Here is a 15663-nt window from a genome sequence, read left to right on the forward strand (position 1 = left end):
GAGTATTTTTGCATAAAAACAAGAGTCAAATCAAGAAATGCTCTAAACCATGAAATGAAATTTAATTAAACACTGGAAAGACAAACATTTCATCATGAATAAGCATTCTGAAATAATGGCTAAATAATACATACAAGAAAAGGCCATCTTACATGTAAAAAGTATTTTGTGATGACACTGTAAATCCTTGCAAAGATGACCAGCGTGAGGGGTCATTGTGCAGTTGATTCATTCATGAACTTGGTGATTCTGAAAGATACTTGAGATGGGCCTTCTCAGACCTGGTCCATATCCTTTGTGTGACAGAAGTACCTGCCGGAAGTACCAGCTGGAAGTACCTGCCGTATCTAAGCCCTCACCCCTGCCTGGATATGCATAGTAAATTCACCTCATGTGCATTTGATTCATGATTGTTTTTATGTTACAATGACACCGTCCACTCAAAAATACCTTGTGTTCCAGGAAGACACAACGGGGGCTTCTGTATGTATACAGAGCAGAGTGTGCCCTCTCCAACACAAGGAGAAGGTGGCCAAGAGAAGAGATCAGCGAATGCAACATCACCTACCAACATCACTACTGTGGGACTGGGGGAAGATATCTATAGTCCCTCCATACAGAGACACTGGAAGGCTAAATTCAATGGACCAGCAAACTAAAAGAAGGATTTATCTGTGAGAAAGGGTGGTGCTGTTTGTCTGTGCTGCCTGGGAAAAAAAGGACTGTGTGAAGACTGAGTAGGGGCTTCAGGAAATACTTAACAAGGAAGACCATTTCAGGCCCAAATCAATGATCTTTTACCATAAGGATTGCTTTCAAATAGCTTCATTAAGACACAACTAAAGCCCAGCACTGGTGGCTTACACCTATAATCAGGGCTACTTAGGAGGCTGAGAATTTTGGAGCCAGCCTATGTGACTTTTGTCTCCAATTAATCAGCAAAAAACCAAAACAAAACCAAACAGAAAAACCCAGAAGTAGAGCTGAGGCTCAAGTGGTAGAGCACTAGCCTTAAACTTTAAAAGCTAAAGAATAGCACTCAGGCCCTGAGTTCAAGCCCCAATAGTAGTACAAAAGAAAAAAAAATAAGGTACAATTAAATATTTAATTCATTCATTCAAACTACGTTGTTCCCTGCTTTTAAATGTGGTGATAACATCTAATCTATTCCAGTCTAATTAGAATATCTTTATCCTCTTCTCTGAAAAACCTTGCACTCATTAGTAGTTACTCCTTATAACCCTCTTCCCTGGCCCCACCTTAAGCAGTCACTAAACCACTTCCTGTCTACAATTGGCCTATCCTGGGCATCCATATGCACAGAATCATATAACACACAGGCCTATGGGACTGCCTTTCTAAACTTAGCATACTATTTGGTGGTTCATTGTATTTCCACGTGCTTCAGAACTTAATTCCTTCTTATGACTGAGAATATTCCATTTGTATTTATCCATTAGACAAATGAAAGATGTGTGTGTGTGTGTGTGTGTGTGTGTGTGTGTGTGTGTACTGGGGCTTGGACTCCAGGCCTTATGCTTGCTTGGCTTTTCTGTTTATAGCAGGTGCATTACCACTTGAGCCTTATCTCCAGTATAGCCTTTTGCTGGTTAATTGGGAGACAAGACTCAGACTTTTTCTGTCTAGGCTCTTTTACCCAAAGTCCTCAGATCTCAGCCTCCTGAGTAGTTAGGATTATAGGCCTGAGTCACAGGCACTCTGCCTTATGATCATTTTTAATGATATTTGCTGTTTGCTTTACTTTTATTTTCTCAAAGTCCAAAGAAAAGTTTAGCTAACATAAATAATACCTTACAAACATTCCTGAAAAGATTTTTTATGCAGATGTATGTTTTCCATTCTTGTGGGTATAAACCTCAGTGTTGAATTGCTGTGGCACCAAAAAATGTAAGTCTCAAGAATTCAGTTTAGGTTTATTCCCAAGAGAACTGAAAATCTTGCCAGATTATTTTTACATTCCTCCACCTGGTTTGCACTGTGTTGTATGAGTCTAAATTCTGACTATGGTAGAGGTTGAGAGATGATAGTACTTGTGTTTCCCTAGGGACCAGAGATGTTCAGGATCTTTTCTTGTGTGCTTATTGGTTGTTTCTGTATTTTCTTTGGGGAAATGTCTACTTGAGTCATTTGCCCTTTTTAAAGTTGGGTTGGCTTTTCATTATTGAGTTTAAGAGTTCTTTATAGTTCTGTATAGAAGACCCTCATCAGAAACTCAACTTGCAAATGTCACTTCTGTTTTGTGGGTTCTATTTTTGCTTTCTTGATAGTGTTGATGGTGTGATGAGCAGCACAGATGCTTGATGCAGACCAATTTATAAATATAAATATATATTGAACTTGTGTCAGATGTAAGAAGTCATTTTATAAGCCAAAGTCATGAAAATTTACTCCTGCATTTTCTTCCAAAGTCCTTGTGGTTTTAACTCTGACGTTTACTTGTATGTATGGTCCATTTTCAGTTTACATTTGTTTTAATGGTAGGATCAGCTTCATTCTGTCACAGGTGGCCATCCTCTTGTACCAGCACAGCATTTTTGAGAAATCTCTCCTCTCCCTCCTCCCCTCACATATTTTGGCACTCTGTTGAAAAATAGTTGACCAGAAGAATTTATTTTTATACAATTCAATACTGCCGTGATTATTGTTTGTTTGCAGTGCTTATTTGCAGTCACAAAGTTCAAATCTTCCAACTTTGGACTTTATAAGACTGTTTTGACTATTGAAGGTCCCTTAAATTTCCATTTGGATTTTAAATCCTGGTACTTTGATTGAAATTTTGTTGAATCTTCCAATGTGGACATTATAAAGGACATCAAGGGCATTATTACCAGCTTAGCAATAATAAGTAGGGATAATGAGTTGTCTTTTCATCTGCTTAGATCTTCTACCTTAATTTCTTTTAGTGCTTTCATTGTATATGTCTTATACTTTTCTTATTAAATTTATACCTAAACATTTTATTTCTTTTGATGCTATTGCAAATATGTTTTCTTAACTTTTCTTTAGAATGTCTCAAGGCCAAAGACATATAATTGATTTCTACATATTAATCTTTCTTATTTGTATAGTAACTTTTCATCCTGAAACTCTGATCAATTCACTTCTTACTTTTTAGTTTTTCAGTAGAAAAAGATTTTATATATGTATACGTATACATGCACGTATATATATATATACCCACCATTCTGTCACCATAGGTAATGAGAATGTACTTCTTTCATTTTACTCTGAATGTCCTTCCTTCCTTCCTTCCTTCCTTCCTTCCTTCCTTCTTCCCTCCCTCCCTCCTTCCCCTCCTTCCTTCCTTTCTCCCTCCCTCCTTTCCTTCCTTCCTTCCTTCCTTCTTCATCCATCCTTCTTTCTTTGTCCCTTATTCCTTCCCCTTCTTCTTTTCTCATTTGTTCCCTTTTTCATTAATTTCCCCAGTACAGTGTTAAATAGTAGTGGAGGAAGACACCATTATTCCTTTTCTCTCCTGCAGTGCAATACCAGCTATGGACTTTCTACTGGTACCATTACTGGGTTCCCTTCTGTTCCTAGTATGGGAAGAAGTTTGTTATGGAGGATGTTGATTCTGTGGATAGCTTTTTCTATACATATTGTCTTTTATTCTATTAATATGGTTTATGGTTTTAATTAAGGCTTCATAATAATTTTATGTTTGCTACTATGTGTTGGTGATGATTTATAAGGAACCTTTGTAGCAGTATATTTAGATACAGAAGAACTGAGGGAAGAAAGTACTAAAGGTAGAAGCTGAAGAGGCTGAACCTAGATAACTTTGACAACAAGGGAAAGTGATGAAAATAAATTCAATAAAGAACCAGAGACATTGTCCAATAGACACACTGATAGCTTTGAATTAACAGGCTCTCAACACAATCATCTGTTATTTAAAAAAAGCCATCATTAAAAATAAGCTTCCAGCCAGGCATAGAAACACACACTTTTTTGTTGTTGTTGTTGGTCATGGGCCCTGAACTGGGCCTGGGCGCTGTCCCTCAGCTCTTCAGCTCAAGGCTAGCGCTCTACCACTTGAGCCACAGAGTCATTTCTGGCTTTTTCTGCTTATGTGGTGCTGAGGAATTGAACCCAGGGCCTCATACATGCACTCTACCACTAAGCCACCCGCCCAGGCCCAAAACACACACTTTTTTTTTTTTTTAATAATGTCATCTTTATTTTGTATTTTTTCTCTTTGCTTATGTGGTGCTGAGGAATCGAACCCAGGGCCTCAGGCATGCAAGGCAAGCGCTCTACCGCTGAGCTACCTTCCCAGCCCCAAAACATACACTTTTAATCTCAGCTTCCTTACCTTTATTTATTTATTTAGAGACAGGACTTGACTATGTAGCCCAGACTGGCCTTGAATTTGTGCCCGTCCTGACTCTGTCTTCTGAATGTTGAGGTTACAGATGGGGCAACATACCTGTCTTACTTATGTTCTTTAAAGTACTTGTAGTTGCCAAGAGCTGGTAATTCTAGCTATTTGGGAGGCAGAGATTCTGAGGATTAATGTTTGAAGACAGTCAAGGCAGAAAAATCTGTGAGACTTATCTCCAATTAACCAGCAAAAAGCCAGAAGTAGAGATGTGGCTCAACCGGTAGACTTAAGGGGAAAAAAAGCCCAGAGACAGTGCCCAGGTACTGAGTTCAAGCCCCAGGACCAAAAAATAATTAAATAAATAAAATTATGCCTTTTCAGTTTCAGTGGTGTAAACACTACATATGTAATGGTGTGATGTAGGCTTCCTCTCAACTCTATATTCTGTGATGTCAGGTTCATAAGGTGATTAAGCCACTGCGCAAGTGTTTATATCACAGAAACTGGTAGCTGGCATAAAAGGTTTTTTGAAATGGTGGTTGTTCAGCTTAACTAACACATCAGGACTAGTACATTCACCTTAATAAAACAGACATGGAAGGTAGCTGCGCAACATGGGAAAATCTGAACAATTATCTATACAGGAATGTCAAAGATAGAGAAATCCGTAACTCTTTCTTACTGTTCTTCCCTGTGAAGGATGAAGAGCTAAATAGGTTGCACTCAGGAATGGCTTATTGAAACCAACAGTACTGAGGAAGATAGCCAGCATAAAGGCATAAAATTATTTATGCCAAGAGTGCCTCTTTGTGGAAATGAGAGCAAATGATTTACAGAAGATTCTTCTATTCCAAAAAGTCTATTCCTCTGGAGAGAAATGCGTAATACAAGGCTAGTAGCAATGATCATTGTTTTTTTCCAGGCTAGTGAATAATAATGTTACTTCTTACATTGATGCTCAAACCATTCAGATCATTCATTGTCTGTGTTTGGGCTTCTCCTAAGACATAAACAGATTTGTGAAATGTGGATAATTGATGTTATTGCTTTAAAAATTACTTACAGAACTCAAATACATTAATCTGGAATAATCTTCTTTATGTGATCCAGAGCAATTGTGTTTATGTAAACCCTGACCTGGCAAGAGCTGCACCATGCAGCCTGCACATGGGTGTGTCTTCCTCCTCTCCCCCACTCCACCCTTGCCTGAGCTGGTGCTAGCTTCTGTACACAGAAGAACAATCAAATCATCTGAGGAAAAAGCTCTTCCCTTCCTTCTCATCCATCATCTTTGTTTAAGTATGATTTCATTTTAATAGTTTCATCTTGAATATCATGCCACATTTCATTTTCATTTTATTAAAACAACTCTCTCTGTGTACAACTGCAGAAAGTGTTTGCAGATCCCAAATTAAATCTTCCCTGGACAGGAAGTGGCTGCATCTCTTGGTAATGTGAGTAAACACCCAACAGTGAGGAGACATTATGAAAATATCCACAGGGACTTCCACTTCTGTTAGCATAGAACCTAAAGATGTCTAAAACTGCTTTCCCTTCCAACATAGGAGTGCTTCCGAAGGTTAAAAAAATGCTTTAATATGCAGCTTATATCCCAAAGAAAGTACCAGAAGCAAAGAACAATAGAGAGCCTTGGAAGGTCTTTCTGTGCATTATGGAGGATGAGGAGGTTAGTGCATCAAGGTAAGACCAGGAAAGACCAGAGATGAGATCTTTCATCCAAGAGCTTAGATACTGGCATACAGTGGTGATGTCTGAAAGGTTGTTCTTTCTATGAAGTAAGGATAATGAATTTCTACTATCAGACAACAGAACAGTCAAGATTCTTCTTCCATTCCAACATATGGATGAAAAATGAAGTGTCTTTCACTGGGAATAAAAACACCAAGTCAGCTAGTTCTGTTGGCTGATTCATGTAATCCTAGTTACTCAGGAAGCTGAGATCTGAAGATCCAGGTTCAAAGTCAGCCTAGGTAGAAAAATCCATGAGATTTTTATCTGCAATTAACCAGCAAAAAAAATGGAAGTGGAGATAGGCATAAATGGTAGAGTACCAGTCATGAGCAAAAAGGCAAGTGAAAATATAAGGTTCTGAGTTTAAGACCCAGAACTGACACAAAAATTAAATAAGGTAAGACAAGTCTGAAGCATGGGGGTTTATAGAGGTGGGAAGATAATGAAGTCCAAGAAAGCCTGTGTTATTCAGCAATAACTTGTCTCCACAAAAACAAAACAAAGTTAATGGTTTAAAAATCATAGATTTACACTGTTAAAAATTTAATCTAAGGCAGGTGCTGGTGGCTCATACCTGTGTAATCCTAGCTACTCAGGAGGCTGACATCTGAGGATCAGCCTGGGCAGGAAAGTCCATGAAACTCTTAAATCCAATTCACTGCCTAAAAACTGGAAGCAGAGCTGTGGCTCAAAATGGTAGAAAGCTATCCTTGAGCAAAAATGCTCAGGGACAGGAACCCAGGCCCTGAGTTCAAGCCCCATGGCTGACAAAAAAAAATTTAGTCCATAGAGATTTAAGTTAAAATAACTTTTCTTGGGGCTGGGAAGGTAGCTCAGTGGTAGAGTGCTTTCCTTGCATGCATGAGGCCCTGGGTTCGATTCCTCAGCACCACGTAAGCAAAAAGAAAAAGCCAGAAGTGGCGCTCAAGTGGTAGAGCACTAGCCTTGAGCTGAAGAGCTGAGGGACAGTGCCCAGGCCCAGAGTTCAGGCCCCACAACCGGACCCAAAAAAATAAAATAAAATAAAATAACTTTTCTTTACACATACTACATACTAAACAGGAGTGCTATTAGGAGTTCATAGAGTAATGGTGATAACCAAGCTAAGTAGGAAGTACACATCTAGGACAGCTGGAAGGTAGTAAGGACAGCTAGGAAGGCATCTGCTATGTGGTGTGGAAGCCGTGTATGATGGAGTGGCCAGGTCAGGCACCTCCGAAATTACTTTAAATAAAATATCTGGAGCATGAGAAGAGGTCGTGATGGAAATAGCTATGTATTGCAGAGGTGAACAGTGTGAATTCCAAAGACATGAGCCAAGCATGGGGAGATCTCTGCCTTTCAAGTGTCAAGGCAGAGGGCAGGGTGGACCGCAGTCAGGGATGCTGAGAGGAAGAGGAGGCTACAGAGAAACAGGTGCCTGGCTCCAGTCTGACACTGGAGAAGAGGGATAGTGCCCCACCAGGGAGAATTTGTGGGAAGGTCCTGGATTGCAGGCTAGAGGGAGCAATTGGGAGACTTGTGGTACTTGAGGCTGGGGATGATGGCTCTGAGGAGTAGCCGTTGATGGAAAATGTAGAAAGAATTGAAGCAGATATCAGAGAAGGCTAGGAGATCATGACTGTAGAGATGAAAAGCTTTAGTTAAGAACCATCCGTCAAATACCAGATGACTTATCAAACGTACACACGGACACATCCTCGTAAAGCCGCAATAGAGAAAGGAGGGAGAATTGCACAGACTATGGTCTCCCATATTAGCAGGAGGTGGTACTGGCAGTTTAGAATCATACCTCCTCCTAGTGAGATGAATAGAAATTTTGGTATGGTTTATTATGACTTGGAATGTCAGTTACAGTAAATAACAACCACATGAGATACTGTTTCCAGACACAGGATCCTAGATGTTTGTCAGTGTGTGTGTGTGTGTGTGTGTGTGTGTGTGTGTGTGTGTGTGTGTGTATGTGTGTGTGTTTGTGTGTGTGTGTGTGTGTGTCTTGTATCTTTGTGTCTGTGTCTATCTGTCTAGCTGTCTGTCTGTCTGGTTGTGGATATATAAGCATGTATTTTTATCAGGTGATACCTCATTTCTGTAATCCTAGCCACTTCAGAGGCTGAGATCTCAGGATTGAAGTTCAAAGCCAGCCTGTGCAGGAAAATCAGTGAGATTCTGTTATCCAATTAACCACCAAAAATCTGGAAATGGAGCTGTGGCTCAAGTGGTAGAGTGCTAGCCTTGAATGAAAACACAAAGGGATAGCATCCAGATCCTGAGTTAAGTCCCAGTAGAGAATACATACACACACACACATATGCATGCATGTTGTTTGCATTATGTATGTGATGTGTTTGTGGATGTGGAAGTATAAACTTGTATGTATGCTGTGGTTATATGTGTCATTTGTGGTTTATGGATATATTTGTATCTATCTGTGTGACTTTGTATCTGTATAACTGAGAGAGTAAGTGGGGGGTGTCCTCTAGAAAATAAAGCTTATATTTGGGGTTCAGCCTTCCAGCTTCTAAATGGGGCAGTATTTGTGACAAAAAAAAAAAAAAGAGAGCTGACATCTAATGTTTTTGACCATCTAGTGGCCAAAAGAACATATCAAATCTCATCCTTAGCCAAATTTTAGCGAGGCTCCTTCACAAAAGCCTAGGTCTTGTCCTTGGTCACATTCTCCAAGAGCCTAATTTAGCAAGAATCCTGATAAGTGTGTTTAACCAAGACCCTCTGATCTCAGTATCTGATTACCCAAGATTTACCACCTCATTCCCCAGCCTTCACCACCCTCCAGGTCATGTCTGGCCACCCTGGCCTGTCTTCAGAAACAATGCTGATACCCATCACTTTGATGTCTCTGCTTAGGAATTTTCCATCCACTAACCCACCCTGTTCCTTGGCTATTGATTCCTACTTTGCCTCATGTTTAGAATGGAGTCTTTCTCTATACTGTAATCTTCTTTCCTCTGTTGCAACAGTTGTGGGAAATATCTGTCTTTGCCACTTTAACTGCTCTCAGGATAACTTTTTCTTTTTCTTTCTTATGTTTTATGTGTCAGTTCTAGGGCTTGAACTCAAGCCTACAAGCAGTCCCTGAGCTTTTTTGCTCAAAGCTCGTGCTCTACAACTTGAACTATAATTCCATTTCTGATTTTTTGATGATTAATCAAAAATAAGAGCCTTTCTTGCCCAGGTTGTCTTTGAGCCACAACCTTCAGATCTCTACCTCCGGAATAGCTAGGATTATAGACATGAGCCACTGGCACCTGACTTAACTTTTTCTTTAATGTGACAATTATTGAATTATGGTTGTTAAGAAGAGACAATCAGAAATACACAACAGGTACTATTTGCTTACCACTGTTCTTGAACTCTGGGGAGCACATAGACATTCTGTTTATGGTATAACTGGAACCAGACAATGGTTCTTTATGTAATTGTTATTGTAACAGTGATGTACAGAGGGGTTACAGTTACATAAGTCAGATAATGAGTGTATTTCTTTTTGAACAGTGTCACCTCTTTCCTCATTTTCTCCCACTTTTTCCCCTCCAAACACCCCCCTCCAACAGGTTGAATAGTTCATTTTCAACATAGTGTCTAGTGAGTATCACACTACTGCATTTGTTCACTCTTTGTCCCACAATTTCTGTGCCCCCTTTACTCTCCCCAAAACAGATAAACGTACATGCAAGACCAAAGGTACAGAAAACAAAAACAGAGACAAAGGAGAAAACAAAAATAAAAAGGAAAATAACAAAAGATCCCCTTGTTTCCATTTCTTGGAGTTCATTTTGATAAACATCATTTTATATGATTATATGCACTTACCTATTGAGCCTTTGTGATCCTCTCCTAAGAATATCCTCCGTGGGTCTCACTGTGTAAATGTATAATTTATCACGTGCAAGTATATATTTTTCTTTTTTAATAAGTTTTTTATTGTGAAAATACTGTACAAAGGGGTAACAGTTACATGGGCAAGGTGATGAGTACATTTCTTATCAAGAATTGTTTCCTCCTCTTTTGTTTTTCCCCTACCATCCCTTCCCTCCTACCTCCACAACTACACTCCCCCCACCCCTGTACATCTCATTGTTACAATGGGTCAACCTGTATCCCTATTTAAACACTTTGTTTTTTCCCTTCCCCTCCCCAAATTATACCAACATCAAATACAGTGAAAACAGGGGTTATACCGTAGGGGAGGAACATACAAAGCAACAAAAAAATTGCATGGTACTTTATAAATACTTTAGAAACAGGGCTGGGAAGGTGGCTCAGTGGTAGAGCGCTTGCCTTGCATGCATGAGGCCCTGGGTTCGATTCCTCAGCACCACATAAGCAAAAAAGAAAAAAGAAAAAAAAGCCGGAAGTAGCACTGTGGCTCAAGTGGTAGAGCGCTAGCCTTCAGCTGAAGAGCTGAGGGACAGCGCACAGGCCCAGAGTTCAGCCCCCACGACCGGACCCAAAAAAAAAAAAAAAAAAAAAAAAAAAGAAAGCTTGAATACTTTAGAAACAATAGCAAGAAAGAAAAACCACTTGTGTCCCTATCTTGGTGTTCATTTCGCTTAACTTCATCTTACCTGGTCATATGTACATAGCTTTTGACCTTTTCTACTTGTCCAAGACATGTACTAGTTATTGCAAATGAGGAAAACAATGGGACCTATGTTTCTTTGGGCCTGGCTTACTTCACTTAGTATAATTTTTCCCAAGTCTTTCCATTTCCTAACAAATGGGGCAATATCATTCTTTTTGATGGAGGCATAGAATTCCATTGTATATACATATACCACATTTTCTTGATCCATTCATCTAGTGAGGGGCATCTGGGTTGGTTCCATATCTTAGCTATGGTAAATAATGCTGCAATAAACATAGTTGTGCTGGTAGCTTTAGTATGGTCTTGTTTGTGATCATTTGGGTAAATGCCCAAAAGTGGGATTGCTGGGTCATAGGGGAGCTCTATGTGGAGTCTTTTGAGAAAACTCTATACTGTTTCCAAAGTGATTGAATAAGTTTATGCTCCTACCAACAATGCAGTAGAGTTCCCTTCTGTCCACATCCTTTCCAGCATCTGCTGTTATTAGAGTCCTTGATTATAGCCATTCTAACTGGGATGAGATGGTATCTCAATGTTGTTTTGATTTGCATTTCTTTTATGGCCAGAGAGGTTGAACATTTCTTCATGTGTCTCTTGGCCATCCTTCTTTCCGCTGCAGAGAAGTTTCTCTTTAAGTCTTTAGCCCACTTATTTATTGGGCAGTTGTTTCTTTGAGGATTTGTTATTGGGGGATTTAATTTTTTGAGTTCCAGGTATATTTTAGATATGAGACCCTTGTCCATTGTATGGCTAGTGAAGATCTTCTCCCAATCCATGGGCTTTCTATTGATCTTGCTAGCTATGTCCTTTGCCATGCAGAAGTTCTGCAACTTCATGTAATCCCATTTGTCCAACCTTTCTTTGATTTGTTGTGTTTCCGGGTCTCTATTAAGAAAATTTCAGCCTGTGCCAAGGAGACCTAGGGTTTCTCCTATTCTGTCCTGTAATGTTTTCAGGGTGTCTGCTTTAACTCCCAGATCTTTGATTCATTTGGAGTTGATTCTGTGCAGGGTGATATAGAAGGATCTAGCTTTAGTTTTCTACAAGTGATTAACCAATTTTGCTAGCACCATTTACTGAAGAGGCTGTCTTTCTTCCATTCTATTTTTTTAGCTCCCTTATTGAAGATTAGGTGGCTATAGGTCTGTGGGTTCATTTCTGGGTTTTCAATTCTATTTCATTGGTCCTGAGGTCTGTTCTTGTGCCAGTACCAAGCTGTTTTGATTACTATGGCTGTGTAGTAGAGTTTGAAATTTAGTATTGATATTCCTCCAGCAATGTTCTTTCTGTTAAGGATTGTTTTTGCTATTTGGGGTCTTTTATTGTTGCATATGAATTTTTGGATTGCCTCTTTTATTTACTTAAAGAATGAGGTTGGAATATTGATAGGTATCGCATTGAATTTGTAGATAGCCTTGGAAAGCATTGCCATTTTCACCATGTTGATCCTTCCAATCCAGGAGCATGAGAGGTTTTTCCACTTTCTAAGTTCTATTTTGATTTCGTTTTCAGTTTTCATCATAGAGGTCCTTCACTTCTTTGGTTAAGTTATTTCCTAGGTATTTTATTTTTTATGGGGCTATTACAAATGGAGTTGCTTTCCTGATTTCAGCCATTCTCTTCTCCTTCTTGGCATACAGAAAAGCCATTGATTTTTGAGGGTTAATTTTATACCCTGTTACTTTGCCAAAGTTTTGAATCAGCTCAAGTAATTTGGGAGTAGAGTCCGTGGGATTCTTTAAATACAAGATCATGTCATCTGCAAAGAGGGAGAGTTTTACTTCATCTTTTCCTATTTGGATGCCTTTTATGTTTGCATCTTGTCTTATTGCTGCAGCTTGGCATTCTAATACTAAATTGAAGAGAAGTGGAGAGAGTGGAGATCCTTGTCTTGTTCCTGAGTTTAGAGGAAATGGCTTTAGTTTTTCACTATTAAGTATAATGCTGGCTGTAGGTTTGTCATATACAGTCTTTATTGTATTGAAGAATGTTTCATGGATTCCTAATATTTCCAGAGCCTTCATCATAAAAGGGTGTTGGATCTTGTCTAATGCTTTTTCTGCATCTATTGAGATAATCATGCGGTTCTTATCCCTGCTTTTGTTGATGTGATGAATTATATTAACTTATTTGCATATATTGAACCAGCTTCACATCCCTGAAATGAATCCTGTTTGATCGTGGTGTATGATTTTTTGGATGAATTGTTGAAGTCAATTGGCCAAAATTTTGTTGAGAAGTTTTGCATCGATGTTCATCAAAGAAATGGGTCTATAGTTCTCTTTCTTTGATGAGTCCCTGCCTGGTTTTGGGATGAGGGTTATGATGGCTTCACAGAAACAGTTCAGTAGTGAACTTTCTCTTTCAATTGTATTGAAGAGTTGAAGGAGTATTGGTGTAAATTCTGCTTTGAAGGCCTTGTAGAATTCCGCTGTAAATCCATCCAGTACTGGACTTTTCTTAGATGGGAGGTCTCTTATTGCTGTTTCTGTTTCAATGCTTGATATGGGCCTGTTAAGTTGGTTTAACTCATCTTGGTTTAGTTTTGGCATGTCGATATTTGCTAGGAAATCGTCCATTTCTTCCAGATTCTCAAACTTATTAGCATAAAGGTTTGAGAAGTATTCCCTTATAATGTTCTGGATCTTGGTTGTTTCTGTGGTGATTTTTCCATTCTCATCTCTGAGTTTGTTTATTTGGGTGTGTTCTCTTCTTTTTCTGATAAGATTTGCTAAGAGTTTGTCAATTTTGTTAATTTTTTTGAAGAACCAACTCTTCCTTTTGTTGATTCTTTCTTTGGTTTCTTTTATTCTGATTCGTTTTATTCTGATTTAATTTTAATTATTTCTTTCCATCTACTGGATTAGGGTTTATCTTGCTGTTCTTTTTCAAGGAGGCTCAGATGTCTGATTAAATTGTTGGTTTCAGATCTCTCCAATTTGTTGATGTAGGAACTCAGAGCTATAAACTTGCCTCTGAGTACTGCCTTTGCTGTGTCCCAAAGGAGCTGGTAATTGGTACATTCATTTTTGTTGAATATCATGAACATTTGAATTTCCTTCCTAATCTCTTCTATGACCCACTGGTGATTTAACAGTGTGTTGTTTAGCCTCCATATGTTACAGGACTTTCTTTGGTGGCTTTTGGTGTTGAGTTCTAATTTTATTCCCTTGTGGTCTGAGAGAATGCAAGGTATAACTTCAATGTTTCTGAATTTGGATAAGTTTGCTTTGTGACCTAAAAATGTGGTGTATTTTGGAAAATATTCCATGTGCTGCTGAGAAAAACGTGTATTCTGATGCTGCTGGGTGAAATATTTGGTAGATGTCTGTTAAATCTAGTTGATCTATGCAGTTGTTTAGATCTGCAGCTTGTCTGTTGAGTTTTTGCTGAGTTGATCTATCTAGTGAGATAGTGGTATGTTAAAGTCCTCAACAATTAATGTCTTTGGATCTATGTGAGCTTTGAGGGAAAGTAGTGTTTCTTGGATAAATTTGGGTGCTCCATTGTTTGGCAAATAGATATTTAGAATTGTAATATCCTCCTGAAGGAGAGATCCCTTAATTAGTATGTAGCGACCTTCTTTATCTCTTCTCAGTAATTTTAATTTGAAGTCTATTTTATCTGATATTAGGATTGGCTGTTTATGGGGGCCATTTGCTTGGTAGATTTTGTTCCAGCCTTTCACTTTCAAAATGTGTTTGTTTTTATGGGCAAGGTGTGACTCCTGAAGGCATCAGATAGAAGGATCTTGCTTTTTAATCCAACTAGACAGTCTATGTGGCTTAATTGGAGAGCTAAATCCGTTAATGTTGAAAGTTAGAAATGAGATGTGTTTGGGAATTCCTGTCATGTTATCCACCTTCTTGGGTGCTGTGGCAACTGGGTTCTTCCAACTTGGATTCTCATTTGGGTGAGGTTTCTCCAGCTTTATTGTGATCTTGTTGGTTTTCTATGTGTAGGACATCTTTAAGAATCTTTTGTAGGGCTGGTTTGGTGGAGATATATTGTTTCAGTTTTTCTTTGCTATGGAAGGTTTTTATTTGACCTTCGGTTATGAAGGAGAGTTTAGCTGGGCACAGTATTCTTGGTTGATAGTTGTTTGTCTTTAGGGCATGGCATACATCATTCTAGGCTCTTCTTGCTTTAAAAATATGGAACACTTCACGAATTTGTGTGTCATCTTTGCACAAGGGCCATGTTAATCTTCTCTGTATCGTTCCAATTTTAGTATATGTGCTGCCGAAGTGAACACCACTACCAGCTTTTTGCTGGTGAATTGGAGATAAGAGCCTTTGACTGGCTGTGAACCATGATCATCAGCTCTCAGCCTCCTAAGTAGTTAGAATTACAGGATTATAAGCCACTGACACCAGCTTAGATGACGACTCTCATAGGAATGTAATTACCTTCTTAGCTTCAGGTAAGAAGCAGATGTTTTATGCAATAAGTGCAACTAGTTAGTATATAAAATAAACTTTGCAACCAAGGAAATGCTAATTTGTGTAGAATGGAAAAAGAAGCCAATTGTGGCCTCAGACACGATGCAGAGGCTTAAAGAAAAGAGGATTTTGTAGGCTGTAGAATGGTGGCCTTTATGGAAGAAGATGCTAGAAAGAAAACTATGATAGGTGAGATGTAGCTAACTAGCAAAGGACAGGGGCAGGAAGTGGCCCTCCTTGTTACTGCTTTTGATATTAATAAAAAACAAATGAAAATAAAAAGTAAAAGTCAACAATGTTTTTCAGAAAATAAAAACACTAATGTAGTTGCTTAACTTATGTATGCTTACAGTCTTTCCCAGTTAAATCTGGATCTCTCCATAGAAAGTGGAATTCTAGATTCCTTTAGTTGTTCTGATAAGTGGATATATCAGGTATGGATGGCTGAGAATATTCTGAAGACTGGTTATAAATTAATTGTATGAACAGTCCTTTCTTTTAAATCATGGCATATT

The 15663-nt window shown here is 38.7% G+C and overlaps 1 non-coding gene across 1 annotated transcript; it reads right to left on the reverse strand.

The window, feature by feature from the left end:
- Positions 1–14854: 14854 nt before the first annotated feature.
- LOC122113908 lies at positions 14855–14961 on the reverse strand. Its single transcript, XR_006148476.1, has one exon. It is a non-coding gene; the product is annotated as a U6 spliceosomal RNA (small nuclear RNA).
- Positions 14962–15663: the final 702 nt, after the last annotated feature.

This window comes from Dipodomys spectabilis, unplaced genomic scaffold, assembly GCF_019054845.1.
Source record: "Dipodomys spectabilis isolate Male_0828 unplaced genomic scaffold, ASM1905484v1 ptg000098l, whole genome shotgun sequence".
NCBI lineage: Eukaryota > Metazoa > Chordata > Mammalia > Rodentia > Heteromyidae > Dipodomys > Dipodomys spectabilis.